Here is a 14,338-nt window from a genome sequence, read left to right as displayed (position 1 = left end):
CAACAACAACAACGAATGCGAAGGGTGTATATACCCTAGTGTTGATATTGGAGATAGGAAAACTTAAATAGCGTATGGCAGCTTTAAATTTAAAAAACCTCCTAATTCTCATCTTCTGAAATTATCTTTTGAAATGAGATCATTGTCCACGAAATAACGTTCCCTTGTACCTCTAGGTATATGAAAATTCCAAAAGAGATATGACGAAATTTTTCACTGGGAACATAACAAAATATATTTTAATAATAACACTATTTAAAGATAGTTTCATTTATGTATTTTTCTTTAAATATACAGAAAGAGAGAGAGAGATGTATACCATCAATACTAACAACTTTTAAATATTTCTTCAAACTTGCTATATCATTTGAAACTGGCTTGTTTTCAATAGCTAATTGAAAAGGTGGAGGGACAAGTACGGAAGCGTAAAGGTCTCTTTACTTGTTGTGTTATAACTTGTACACTGTCTTATTTTTCGCTGTATTTTCAGCATAAAAAATGCTATACTTTGTAATTTAACACTTATTTTGCATTGTATCTGGATGTTTTTACATAATTTAAAGTGCCTTCTTTTATTTGAATAATTTTATTGCTATTAATTATATTAACTTAAAAAATATGGATTTGAAATTTTTTTCTAAGCATGCGATTAAAATGTAGTAATCTCGAAATGCAACAATAAAAATACATGCATAGTAGTTAAATCAATTTAAATACGCTAGTATTTCTGAGGAAAAAATGTGAAAATGTTGTTCTCGAACTCACGGGCGCGGGAATTATAATTATAATTTCATTCGAGATTAGTGACAGCCCATGTACTTTGTACCATGTGTAAAGTGCCAAATATTTGCTATTTGATTAAAAACGCTTTGAAGAAGGCGGAGGGGGGGGGGGGGTCAAGAGCAATTAGATTGTCCCAAATGAAACAAATATCAATTAACATATCATTCTATTTCATAAGAAATCAAACATTTGTAGGTCTAGTAAAAACAATAATTTCTTTCAAAAAATAATTTCTTTTATCAATAAAATTCACCAATCTTTTTAGAAAAAACAAATGCTTGCAAAATATACTTAATAAATATTGTGATGAATAAAATAATTCACGAAAGGTTACCTCCCCCCCCCCCCCCCCCGTTTCAATTTTAATGTAGTACTAGGCCATTTCGTGGATGCATCGAAAGTAATAACATTATAAAAGTGACACTGGCTATGTAAACTCTGTAAATATTTGATGATTTGTCACCATGTGTTAAACATATGATCACCCAAATAGACATGAATCTCCACACTCTGTAATCCCCCTCCATCTCCCACTCAATAAATATAAAGAAACCATAATAGAATATCAGATTAAATATCAATATCAGCAGATCAGATCTAACTTCTTATTACTGAGAATGATGCAATGTCATTTCTGTCTCAATGTTTTATTTAGTCTCTATGCTTTGATAATTAATTTCATTTGATCATTACAAATAAAGATTCTTGTCCTTCCGACTTCTTGACGTATCTGGTCGCGGTGAGTGAGCTTGCCTGGCAACCATTATTGCAAATTATGAAGAGGAAAAGGGTAGCGTGAGATGATACCAACTCCGTGATCACAAGGCATACGCAAAGTGAAAAGGGGAAATGCAAAAGGTCTCAAAACACAAAAGAGAGCCAAATTTTATTCACACAATAGTAATGTTGAATTTAAAAAAAAATGTCCATGCTTAGTGTAATAGAAATATATATTACATTAAACTATCTACATCACATAATCTATCAAATAAAAATTATAAATTGTAAGAAAAATATTCTTTGTGGCTTTTTCCCGAATATTTAGTTTGTGAAGTTCATAAAGAAAGTTAAACTCAAATATTTTACACTCTTGGTATCCTTAATCTTCTTCGTGGCCCTCTTACACGCTGGACGGGTCCTTCCACTCCGTGTATGCCATGAATCCTGACATTTGGATTCTTCTTTATTTCAGGAGGTCGTCGAAGTAACACTTGACCTGTAGCATATAAGTATTATCTAGTGAACTTCAGTTGTTCATGAATAATAAAAAAGGTAAAGATAACGAAAAGTGATCGATCTCGAAAAATCTACAAACAATATAAATCTGTGAACAGGGCATAAAACACTGACCCCCAAAAATTCCCCGAGGTAGGATCAGGGATCTAGGAGGAGTAATCTTCCCTTGTCGACCGGTCACACCCGCCCTCTGTATTATTCAGTTAGACGAAATATTGAAAATATTTTAATAGCAACAAGAACATATTTAAACCCTTTTTTTCTGGATTAAAAAGAATAAAGGAATGTGAGTAGACGGCAGGGAGTGGACAGGGTGGTCAATGTCAGGGGACATCGGAGATCGAGTTGGCAGGGACATCAGAGATGTCAGGGAACATCGGAGGGGTATACAATGGTTACAGGGGCAAAGTCAGGGGACGTCAGGGAGTAGATAGGGAAGTCAGGGACAACGACAGGGGATCATAGGAGAAAGTCACAGGGAGATAGGAAAATTTCAGGGACTGACAAGGGGACCGTCAGGGATTTTAGGGAATCTATGGGAAACATCATTACAGTAGTGTTGCTAACAAGATTATTATAACGACAATAGAATTTACGAAATGCTGACTGTAAACGAGGTTGTTGAAATCCCCGTAACATCACCCTGTCTGTCATTAGCCTGCCTCAGTATGAAAATCGATAATACGCAGAGCATTCTCTTGAGTGTCGAATAAGTTTGGAGATGTAAACATCCTACGCACTTGATAGCGGAATAGTATTACATAAAATATTAAAGTTGACGACAGAAAAGCTGAAGTCATTTCGTTTGCCATAGAATTTAGTTGTTAGTTGGCCCTTATCGTCTATCGTAGTAAAACATTCAAATATGCAACAACTGTATCAGACTCTGTAGTGCATTTTATATTTCAATTTCATTGGGATATATCGAGTCGGCATTTGAAGGGAAGTAACTATTGTTCATTGATAAAATGTCTTTGATATATCTGAATGTCGAGTTGCAGGCCACAGCAAGTGTTTTCTTCTGCTCATGTAGAAGTTTTTAAATTAATTTTGCTTTATAATAATATAAAAACAGGTCGGCTAATAAAGGAGCACAATTAGTGGTCAGTGAAACGCGACGGTTTGTTGGAAGATGCACTTGTCTCCGATGACTACATGTAGATAAATGTTGTCAATGAGGAACTCAGGCATCCTTTAATTATCAACTTGTGTGTGTAGAATCAGAGTTATTTTTAACAAAGTAAATAATTGATAATCGATCACAAGATACAAAAAAATCTAAGTTCCATTTTTTGTGAAGAAGCTATTGTCTATGATGGCAAAAGGCCTAGCTTTTAATTTATCGAGGAATGGTTGTATAAAATAAAATATTTAAAAGGCTTTAAAAGTTATAAAACTTTACAAAAAAGATCAAATTCATAAGATGAAAAAGGTAATAGATTTGCAATCGAAATTAATATCTTAACAAACCATAGTAAGGGAACAAAAATCTTATTTCAAAGAATGCTGTTCACTCACGTTCTCTTTCAATGTTCTGTATGGGATTCGTAAGGACCCCAGACAAGATCAATATGAAGTAAAACACTGCAATCGTCTTCAAGTTCATTTCCCTCTCTTCTATATTACTAGTAAGTAGCTTAAGAATAAAATGAAATAAGTAATCTTTATATTTATATATATAGTTCTTTACGTGACAAAAACCACATCGCTGACCCTGGAAGAAAAATAAACAACGATGTGTATGGCACTCTGCATGTAAACTACCCATGAACTGTAAGCGTTGTCATGAATAAGTTTTAATAACTTTAGTCTACATTTTTTTCAAAGTATATCGACTTGAATTTTATGTGAATTATCTGTATAGTAGAATGAAGCTTTTGAAATGCATAATGACAGATTGGGTTGTTCATCACGATTAGGCATTTAAATTGACTTCATTATCCAGAATTATTATGGAAAAGTTTTGCCATCACTTTTCAGATTATTATGTAGACTTGTCAGATCTGCTTGTTTACTGTTCACTTATTTATATGTTTCTGCCACCACTTATCAGTCGATTATGTCGACTTGTGAGGTCTTTTGTAGAGTTGTCACTTATTTGATTAAAAATTCACTATGAAGACATGTCTATGCGTAGTTTGTGCCATCCGGTTGACAACATATTTATTGTACAAGTCGACATTAGGTTCTGAGAAGTCGATTTAATCATCTAACAAGTCGACATAATTTTTGAAAAGTCAAATTCATTTTCCAAACAAACGACATATCGGTGACATCTTACAAGTCGACATCATTAACTGACAAGTCGACATCATTTACTGACAAGCTGACATGACACCTGATAAGTTGACATCATTAGTTTAAATGATAACGTATGTAAACTTCTCAAATATTAATGATGACTTCTCATCTATTTTGACTTGTGAGATATTATGATGACAAGTAGATGTCGTCAGTTGCGTAAATGCGCTTTAATAACAAGATTGATTGATTGATTGATTGTATGTTATTTTACGTCCCATTCGAGAATTTTTCACTCATATAGAGATGTCACCATATACCGGTGAAGGGCTTCAAATTTTGACCTTTACTCGGCACTCTGGGCCATTGAGCAGTGGGGGATCTTTATCGTGCAAACGCCTGCCTTTGACACGGGGCCTCGGTTTTTTAGAAGGTCTCATCCGAAGGAACAAGAAGCAGAGTTCCTAGTCATGATAATAATTTTATCTAACACGTCGACATCAAGGTCTTTTAAGTTAGTCATAAATATCTCACAAGTCCTCATAACTACCTGAGAAGTCGACATAAACATCAAGGCAAGTTAGTCATTAATATCTGAGAAGTCGACATAAACATCTGACAAATGTTTGGAAGCGTAAAGGTCTCTACACTTGTGTTAAAACTTGTACATGTCTTGTATTTTATTGTCTTATCAACATATAAAGAGTTTTTAACTCCTTATTTATACAAATATTTTGAATTGTATCTTGTCTTGACGTTTTTACATTATTTAAGGTACCTTCTTATATTTAATTGATTTTATTGTAATAAGTATTATCAACCTAAAAAAATATTGATCAAAGCAAGATATTTAATCATATAAATTTAGAAATGTCGATATGTTAAAATAAATATGCAGTTTTATCGATATAAATGAATCTGAATAAATAAATATTTCCAATAAAGAAGTGAGAAAATGTTGTTATTGAATTAAATTCGTTGGGGCGGGAATTCTAATGAATCTTCACTTCACTCGGGATTCAAAGCTCTTGTACCATGTATTTTGCTTTCGTATACGATTATAGGCTGACACAGATTCAAAATTGTTTTGAAAAAAGGGGATGGAGATCATATGCATAGTCATAGAGGGCTACTGTCTCCATCGCCACTTTTGAATGGGGGGGGGAGGCAAAAATATCTTTGTGTCCCTCCTCCCTTTTTTTTTTTACCTAAGTATAGTATAGATCCGCTAATATATTCTGAAAATAAAGAATACTCGCATTTGGATAATTAAATCTCTATTTTTTTTTTCTTGTGATATATTTTATTTGGCTGACCCCACCCTTTCAACTTTGTGATTAAGCTTATGCAGATTTGCTGCAATGGAGCACAAATTATTTTACATAATTCTAAGTAATAAGAATAAGAAGTAATAAGAAGTTAGATCTAGTGTTCTGATAGTTAAAATTTATCTGATATATAAATATATTCTATCATGATTTACTTCTTATATATTTTTGAAGGGGGAGGGGTCAAGACTGTTGCAGTTGACGTATATGTGGCAGATAATATGTTTACCACAGTGATAAAACATCAAATATTCACAGAAGAAGAAAAAATTAGATTGATTATTTATCATTTTATATTATTTGTAATATAGAACAATTGTTTTCTTTGCTGACCCCCCCCCTTTCTTTTGTTTCTGTTTGTTTTTTTTCTCTCTCTCTAAACAACTTTCATAGTGTATAAAAGTAGATCTGTGTAAATATGATTAAGACAAGACAAAATATGTGTAATCGGATGTCAACTTGTACCAAATGATGAAATTTATGTTGTATACATATACTATGAAAGTGTTATAACAATAATAAAAAAAAAATATTCACAGACATCGAGGGGTGATCAAAAAGTTCGCGAACTAATTGAATTGCTTCCATAAAAGAAATTAGATAAGGTTTCAGTGACCATTATTTTTTAAAGTAATCCTCTCCGATTTTAATGCACATCTGTCACCGTTCTGCCCATGCGCGAATTACGTGATACAGTGGTCACGTGACATGTTCCGTAGCGTTCTGTTCACAGAAGCTTATTTAAAGATTTTTCCGAGTCTTATATTTCTTACTAGGAAAGTTACTTTTTATAACAAGAACAGTCTATTTGTCAGAAATGGTTAAATCTCCGCAATAGGATGGGTGGATAAGGATATCCTTTCCCAGAATGAGCATGGTGACCATCAAAACCCGTGTCCTCTGTCTTGGGAGCGTCGTTTGTCCAATGTGGATAGAAGATGGACGCCTTCTTTTTATCATATCTGATATGTTTAAAGCATAAAGTAAACAATATTTTAGGGATTTGATAATTATATTATTGTTAAGATATTCAACAATTTTCTAGGTGTAACTTGGTGATCTCTCATAACAAATTGAAACTAAGGACACATCTCTCCTCCAGCTTGCTATCACTGGGCAACAGAACAAACATTTTTAAACATCTCCCTTCCTTCAATAAAGCAATCAATCCAATTAATGATTGAACTTCTGGCAAGTCTTTTGTCTTCATAAACCTTGTACAAATTATTATATGTTACGGCAAAGGAATTTCCAAGATATACGAAAACCTTTACAGCCGTTTGTTGTTCGAGTACGACTGAGTCAACCTTTTTTGTCAGAGGTCATCTACATATAGACGTCATTTTCACATTGTGACGTCACAAACATTCAGTAAAATATCACATTACATCGGGACATCTGCTCTTTATAGAACATGTTTATGACTGTTTGTGTGCCAAATTTCATTCTGATCTGAATTGTGGTTTTGTAAATATAGAGAAAGTTCGCGAACTTTTTGATCACTTCTCGTACATAACCAGTGTCACTTTTATAACATTATTACTTTCTACATGTACCTTCACTTCTTCCACGAATACTAAATGTATTTATGAATAGAACATTGAAAAAATGGGGAGGGGGGGGGGGCAGCTGTCGTTAATTATTTTAGTCACAGCTATATTCATTATGAATATTTTGCAAGCACATAATTCTTATTGAAATTTAGAAATTGATGATTTTTTTTATTATTAAGAAAAAATATTAAATTATTACAAAACTTGCATAAATATTTCATGTCTTATTAATTAGAATAATGTAAATTGATATTTGCTTCAATGGGTACAATCTAACTGATCATGCCCCTCTCACCCCCTTCTTCTTCAATAGGCTTTTCTTTAAATATAATCATACAACAAATATTTGACACTTTACACATGGAACATTGTGCATGTGCTGTCAATGTAATGTTTCATTATGATTCCCGCTCCCGTGAAGTTAGTTGGAGAGCAGTATTTTGAAACGTTTCCCCTAGAAATACTAGCATATTTATGTCAATTTAACTACTATGCATATATTTTTATTGTTGTGTGTGGAGCTTACTACATCAATAACTTTAATTCTCATGCTTAAATCAATATTTTTCAAATTAATATTTTTTTAAGTCGATATAGCTTTTAGCAATAAAATAGATTATACAGAAAAGACGTTTTAAATTATGTGAAAATACAATACATCATATAAATGAAAATAAGAAGTAAAAACAGAATATATGTTGATAAGACAATAAAATGTAGGACAATATACAAAAATATAACACTACAAGTGTAGAGACCTTTTGGCTTCCGTACAAGTATGAGCGAAATGTGCCATCATAAATACAGGCTGGCTATATGTATTTTAACTGAGCAATTCTGACACATGGATCTTTTATTTTTGCAAACTTTATTGTCAAAGAGACTGAAAAAAGTTATGTAATGATAGAGACAATATTACATTCTGAGAAGTAAAACATTTTTTTATTACAAAAAGTACATTAAAGGTAAATGACTGTGAACGCCAATTTCTAAATCTTATTTGATTTGATTTCATATTTTTATGTCCAAACTGTCAAGTAAAAAGTTGCCAAACTTCTTACAATCTACCATTTAACTGGGAGGGGAATCACGGGGACTGATTAAAGCTTATATGTAGGTGTTCTCATTTAAAAACAAGTCCTTTTCGTTATGCTTCAACAATAATAAAAACCTCCAGACTTTGTTCATGCTTAGGAAGTTGAGTATTTTTTTTTTCATTTGTCTCCGCACCGTTCCTTCTCCGATGAAATCAGATGAAATTAAGTGATGTTAACAATCATCACATACATGGAATTGATACTTTTGTGGTAATTATGAGGAAACACATTATACGATAAAATATCATTTCATAAATATATATTCTAATAAAATAATTACACATACTATAATACACATACAAAAATAAATACATACTTTACATGTTCACATAAACACATATTCCACAGATCAACTTCAACGCTGTTTTAAGTTGTTTTTTTTTTTTTTTTTTTTTTTTTTTTTTTTTTTTTTTCAATGTATATGTATATATCCATTATAATAAACAAAACATAATGTACACAAACGGTTCATGTTTGAGCTCAGAGTCTTTTTTTCTACTTTTTCTTGATTGATCTTTAAGTTTTCACAAGAAGGCGATACAGATGAGTTGTGTGGAGGATAGTACAATGTATCCAGACTACAAATACATGCATAACCGAAAATATCCAGTCACATATATTGATTTGAAACTTCAATTTCTCTGTAAGGTCCTATTCGCGGTCGAGGGCGAGGCCTCGGTCCTGATACAAAAATGAAACCACCTATTCTGGAATGATCATCACCGACATTTTTTCCAATGTCAATAGCTTCGACTACGTGAATTGAAAGTTTAAAAAAATTGAGTACGTAAAAATATATTAAGAATCCCCCCCCCCCATAATTTTATAGATAAAATAAATTTCCTTAAAACATTTCGAAAATCTTAAATAATTTTGACTTGTGCAAATTTCAATCAACTAATGAAACTCACTTTTCTCCGTATCGGTGACAGGTAAAGCTGTGTAGAGGCTCAACATCAGTATAAAGAACACAACTACAATGGTTTTTTGGTATCATATCTTTCAACATTAAATCTGTTAATGAATTGTTACGGTTACTGTCTTGAAATTTCTAATGAAAGGGAGACAGAAACCTGCTTAAATTGTTTCCATTACGTGACACGTCACATATCCATTGTCCAGTAAGAGTAACATATGCATTGTTATTTTGATCCCTACCAAACGTAAACCGTGTTATGTCGAATTTACTCAGATTTGTTTACAAAATCTTTTGCACTCGGCTCTTCAACCCTTCCTTAAATATGTCATTGTAATAAATTAAATATGTACATTGTAATGAATATGTAAGCAATTATCTCATTGTGATTTAAGGATGGTAGAAATACATGAATGTAAACTTATTCTGATTTTCTCTCTGTATTGTTCAACTTGCATATTTCCCTTGAAATGGAGATGTAACCTAATTTACTCATCATTTGCAAGACAGTCTATATACCTACATTTTAATTTTTTCTCAGTTATTCTAATATTTTTATTACAGCACAGACATTTCCTTTTTTAATCTTTAACATTCACTTTTGCTACTACCTTAACCGTGTTTATGTCTCCAAGTTCGATAAGCAAAAGCATAGTCTCATATAAACAATATCAAAGTCAGGCTATTGAAAAATAATTTGATGATACAACTTGTTTAAAGTCAACATTTCTCAAATTCTATGGTTGATACAATGACTTTGTTTGAAAGTGTAACCTTTCGTTAGTTCAAATGTTGACTAACGACTTTCACACAAATTGTTAGGTCATAATTTTCACACTGTATTGTCTACGGACTTTTTTCATTTCACCGATCATGACAAAGGGCAGAGGGCGGATGTGATCGGTTGACAAGGCTTGTTCATTCCTCGATGTTACTTGATCCCACCTCTGATTTCACAGATCCGTGTTGGCTCTGCTCACAATTTTGTGTTTAATTGGACTTTGCCTAAAAAGAACTTTTATTGTCACAAGGTAAGTTATTCTGAGCTATATCGGTCTGTTTCCTTGTCTAGTGTGTAAAACTTGACAGCCCTAAAGTAGCCTCTTAGCTGTCGGAATGGTATATCACATACTTTTACTGTTTAATTGAACAGTTCTAAGAACAACGGTTTGTGTAACAGTAAAAATTAATATCAGTCAGTATTTTTTACGCAAAAAGATTAATCATGCATGATTATATGATTCTTAATAGTCATAAAAGTCTAATTATATTGAACCTTAGAGCTGAACACGACTCGTAAATAGGCATACGCCATATTAGTTTTAATACCTTTGATATCAGCAATGGGATATATCCTTCACATTCGTTGCACCTTTTTTTTGGTCGCTTATACCAAGATATCAAACCATTATTTATACAACAACAGGTAAATGGGGCACGACAATTAACAAATTAAAAAAAAACTCTCTCGTGAACCTCATTCACATGAGAAAATTATCCTCGTGAAGATACGAACACACTTGTCAACTCAATTGTGAAACTTGCAGACAAGTTTTAGCAAACTTTAATACGTGCTTTTATTTTGGACTAATGCTTGCTGTAGAAAAACGGCTGCGAAGTTTCCATTAAATATAGCTTAAAGCAACATCCTGAAGAAGATTGTTTTAACCAGATAAGCTGAAATATGCAAACAAGCATTTTAATACATAGCACGAGTCGCCCGCGTGGCACAGTGGTTAGAGTTTTTGCTTTAGAGTCGTGGAGTAAGGAGTTTATCCTTACTTTGCGGGTTAGAATCCCACTGCGGGACGTGGAGACCGGTCCTTCGGATGAGACCGTATAAACCGAGGTCCTGTGTCGCAGTAGGTGCTGGCATAAAAAAGATCCCTCACTGCTCAATGACCCTGAGTGCTGAATATAGGTCAAAATTTGCAGCCCTCCACCGGCAAGTGGTGGCGGCAACATATGAGTAAAAAAATACTCGAGAGGGACGTGAAACAGAAAGCAAATAATAGTGTTAAATCCAGACCCTAAAAAGGGCATGGTAATCCAATTATCAAAAGGGCACTTTATGCCGCGACAGGCACTTTTTTAACGATAAATATTTTCTTTATCATGTTTATGTACTTAAATTATTATTTAATACTGAAATCTTTAGTTATACAAGTATCTAAAAGAGAAATTTATAAATCTGTCAGCTTAATTCATTTAATACACACTGAGAGGGCAATTATTGCCAAAATTTATATTCAAATTTTTTAATCAAGAAATTAATATGGTTATCAAGGTTATGCTTAAAAAGTAATAGGTGTGAATCCTTTTGTCACTTGCTCAAAAATTATTTTAGTTTGGGGTATGAATTCTTTTTCCTTACTTTAATATTGTTATTTGTGTATGAGGTAAATAACAGAACAAAATTGCAAAGTGGGGGGGGGGGGAGGGAGGACTACTTGGATAATGAATGTAGAGGGCATTCTCTTTATTTTGAAAATAATCTACCAACAAAATCAAGTGAAACTGAACATACCAAAAAATTAAACTTGAAATAATATATAAATTGGTTAAAACTTTTTTTCTGGCTTAGAAACATTGATTCTCTGGATGTCAACTTAAAAAGTTAGAACACAGAATCACTGAACATGTTGATAGAAACTAACTTCATACTTTGATGTTTCCTAGCCCATTTCACACATAATTATAATATTCAGTTTTTTTGGTACTGTACATTGTAAGTTGTCTTAATTTATCAGCAGTTTTATTTTTCACATTTCTTCATCAACTCTGTTTTTTCTACTTTCAATTTAAAAAAAAAACGATCCTGATTTACAATGTGTAACATTTTAATTTACAAATTAATCTATCTGTGACATTGGGCTAATTCTTGCATAATCAATGCAATCAAATGATATTTTCTCGTGTTATCTCTTATACCCTGACAGCCTGAGGCATGTTACCTGGCCAGGTGGCTGTGTGCGTTCAAGCGACAAGTGATTTCCTGTCCTGAATTCACACCTTTGCGTGCATTAAATAAACAAAGGGGCTAATCAGCATGCACTGAATAAACAAAGCCGCTAGTCCATCTTGCCTCTGCTAGGCATATTTATTAATTTTTGCAAGGAAAAAAGGGCATGGCGCTGGAAAAAAGGGCATGGCGCCGAAAAAAAAAGGGCATGGCGCCGCGCCATGCTTGTTTGCTTTAGATTTAACACTAAAATAAACAAAAACATAGACGTTTAACTGATCTTCATTCTACTTACCTGTCTTACAATATAAAATGTACATGTACGATAGAGAGGGAAAGTAACTCTGATTTTTCCATAGCAAAATATGTACATAGGATTGAAAGATATTCACATTTTTTTATTTATAATGTCTTTCTGACTTTTCTTGTAATGTTTGACTTTAGAAATTCATATTATGCATTTATTACCAGCATAGTTAATCTATAAAGCCTCATATTTGTATTTTTTAAAACTTTTTATTTACATTTTCCTTTAAATAAAAATGAAAAAATATGTAAAATAATTCAGAACTAAAATTGGTCTTTCAATGCTGAAACCATATTTTAAAAGGGGGTTTCTTAAACATTAATTTTATGAAATAAAATATTGTGTAGCAATCCTCTTTAAGTCAAAAACTTAGCAGTTTTATGTTACGAGCCCCTGGAGAGTTTGTAGTAACGAAAATATACAGTTATCTTCTTGGTGACGACACGACGCAATTTGCAATACTTATGTGAATCACTGAAGTAGATTAAATAACATAACTTTAGCCATGGAATTGCTAGAATTTCTAAAATTGATCAAGTGTAATGTTTCAAACACAGATTTCAAACAGAAAAAACTAACAATTGTTTAATACTTTCACAACAAACCAAGCAAATAAGTATTTGCAAGGGATTACACATTACTGAAACTTTCACATAACTGAAACTATTACTGAAAATTATGCAATGCAATGTTTTTGAAATCACATTTTTATATTTAACACGCAAATATTCAAATATACATGTACATATAGTCAACATAGAAAAATGCAAGACTTTTAGCAACTTTAACACAATTACTTACACACCATATTTGAAAATGAAATGTGTTCTATCTTTTCCATACATTATATCCAGTCGTTGTTGGAAATGCAAAATTCTACTTTTGATCCCGTATGAAGTTAAGATGTTACATTTAATCGGGAGGTAATTATCTGTACACTAGGCAACCAAAAGATGTCCGTTCACCATTATTTTTCTGAAACCTGTATTTCTCTGAAACGTCCTGGTCGTGGTCTACGCCGGGGCCTTGGTCCCACAAACATAAAACCACCTCTTCTCGAAATTTCAGTTTTGGATCTTTCGTTAATAGCTTCGACAACTGTTGGAATAAAAATTAAATTTTTCAGACATCAGACATAATTTATCAAAAAAAAAAAAATATTCGAATTATTATTTTTCAAGAAGATTTTAAAATATTTTAAAAAAATTCATTTAAATTAACATTTATGAAATGTAGACTAATTTACCTGTGAACACCGTTCGATCTGCTAATGAATTTACCTTGATCTAGATCAGTGAAGACTGTGCAGAAGCTCAGAGTCATTATAAAGAACACCAGTAACATGGCCTTTGGTTTCATCTCTTTCCTCTGTGATTGAGTTGATATAAATCTGATTAATGCGCAGTACGACCATGCTTATATTGTGTGTGTAATTGGACAGATCCAGGAAGAACGATTAGTTACAATATGAGCTTTGATTCTTAGTAACGAACACGTTACACATAATAAATTTATACTCAACACTCATAGTTCTCCTGAATCATTAATACATGTATAATGAGAATAAATATATATTATACTGAAGTTTAAGGATGGTTATTGTACAAGTTTAGTAGTTTTTTTTCTTCTTCCTGATCCCGAATTTCATCCTGATCTGTGGGCTATTCCCATTATTTTACCAAAAATATATTCCTAAACATGAATTAATAAACTTGAGCATCATATGTAAAAATGCCTTTATGATCAGTCTCATTTATTTGGTTTTATTTTCTCTGATAAGTCTATTTTATATGCTAATACAATACTCAGTAATATTATGTCTATGTTTAAAATGAACACAGTATTGATTTTATTTTGAAAATAAAACATTCCAGATACATGTATATCAGAGACTAAAATGATTTCTGAAATCAAA

At 32.4% G+C, this 14,338-nt stretch overlaps 1 long non-coding RNA gene across 1 annotated transcript; it reads right to left on the bottom strand.

Annotated features, from left to right (window-relative positions):
* Window positions 1-12,993: 12,993 nt before the first annotated feature.
* LOC133194712 (uncharacterized) lies at window positions 12,994-13,792 on the bottom strand. The gene is made up of 2 exons (XR_009722163.1): window positions 13,704-13,792; window positions 12,994-13,521 (listed from the first exon to the last, which is right to left on the bottom strand). It is a non-coding gene; the product is annotated as an uncharacterized LOC133194712 (long non-coding RNA).
* Between the last annotated feature and the right edge of the window lie 546 nt (window positions 13,793-14,338).

The sequence above is a fragment of the Saccostrea echinata genome, unplaced genomic scaffold (genome assembly GCF_033153115.1).
Source record: "Saccostrea echinata isolate AGI-Se365-2 ecotype Australia unplaced genomic scaffold, CSIRO_AGI_Sech_v1 ptg000029l, whole genome shotgun sequence".
NCBI classification, from domain to species: Eukaryota; Metazoa; Mollusca; class Bivalvia; order Ostreida; family Ostreidae; genus Saccostrea; species Saccostrea echinata.
This window is presented reverse-complemented; position numbering and strand designations above follow the sequence as displayed.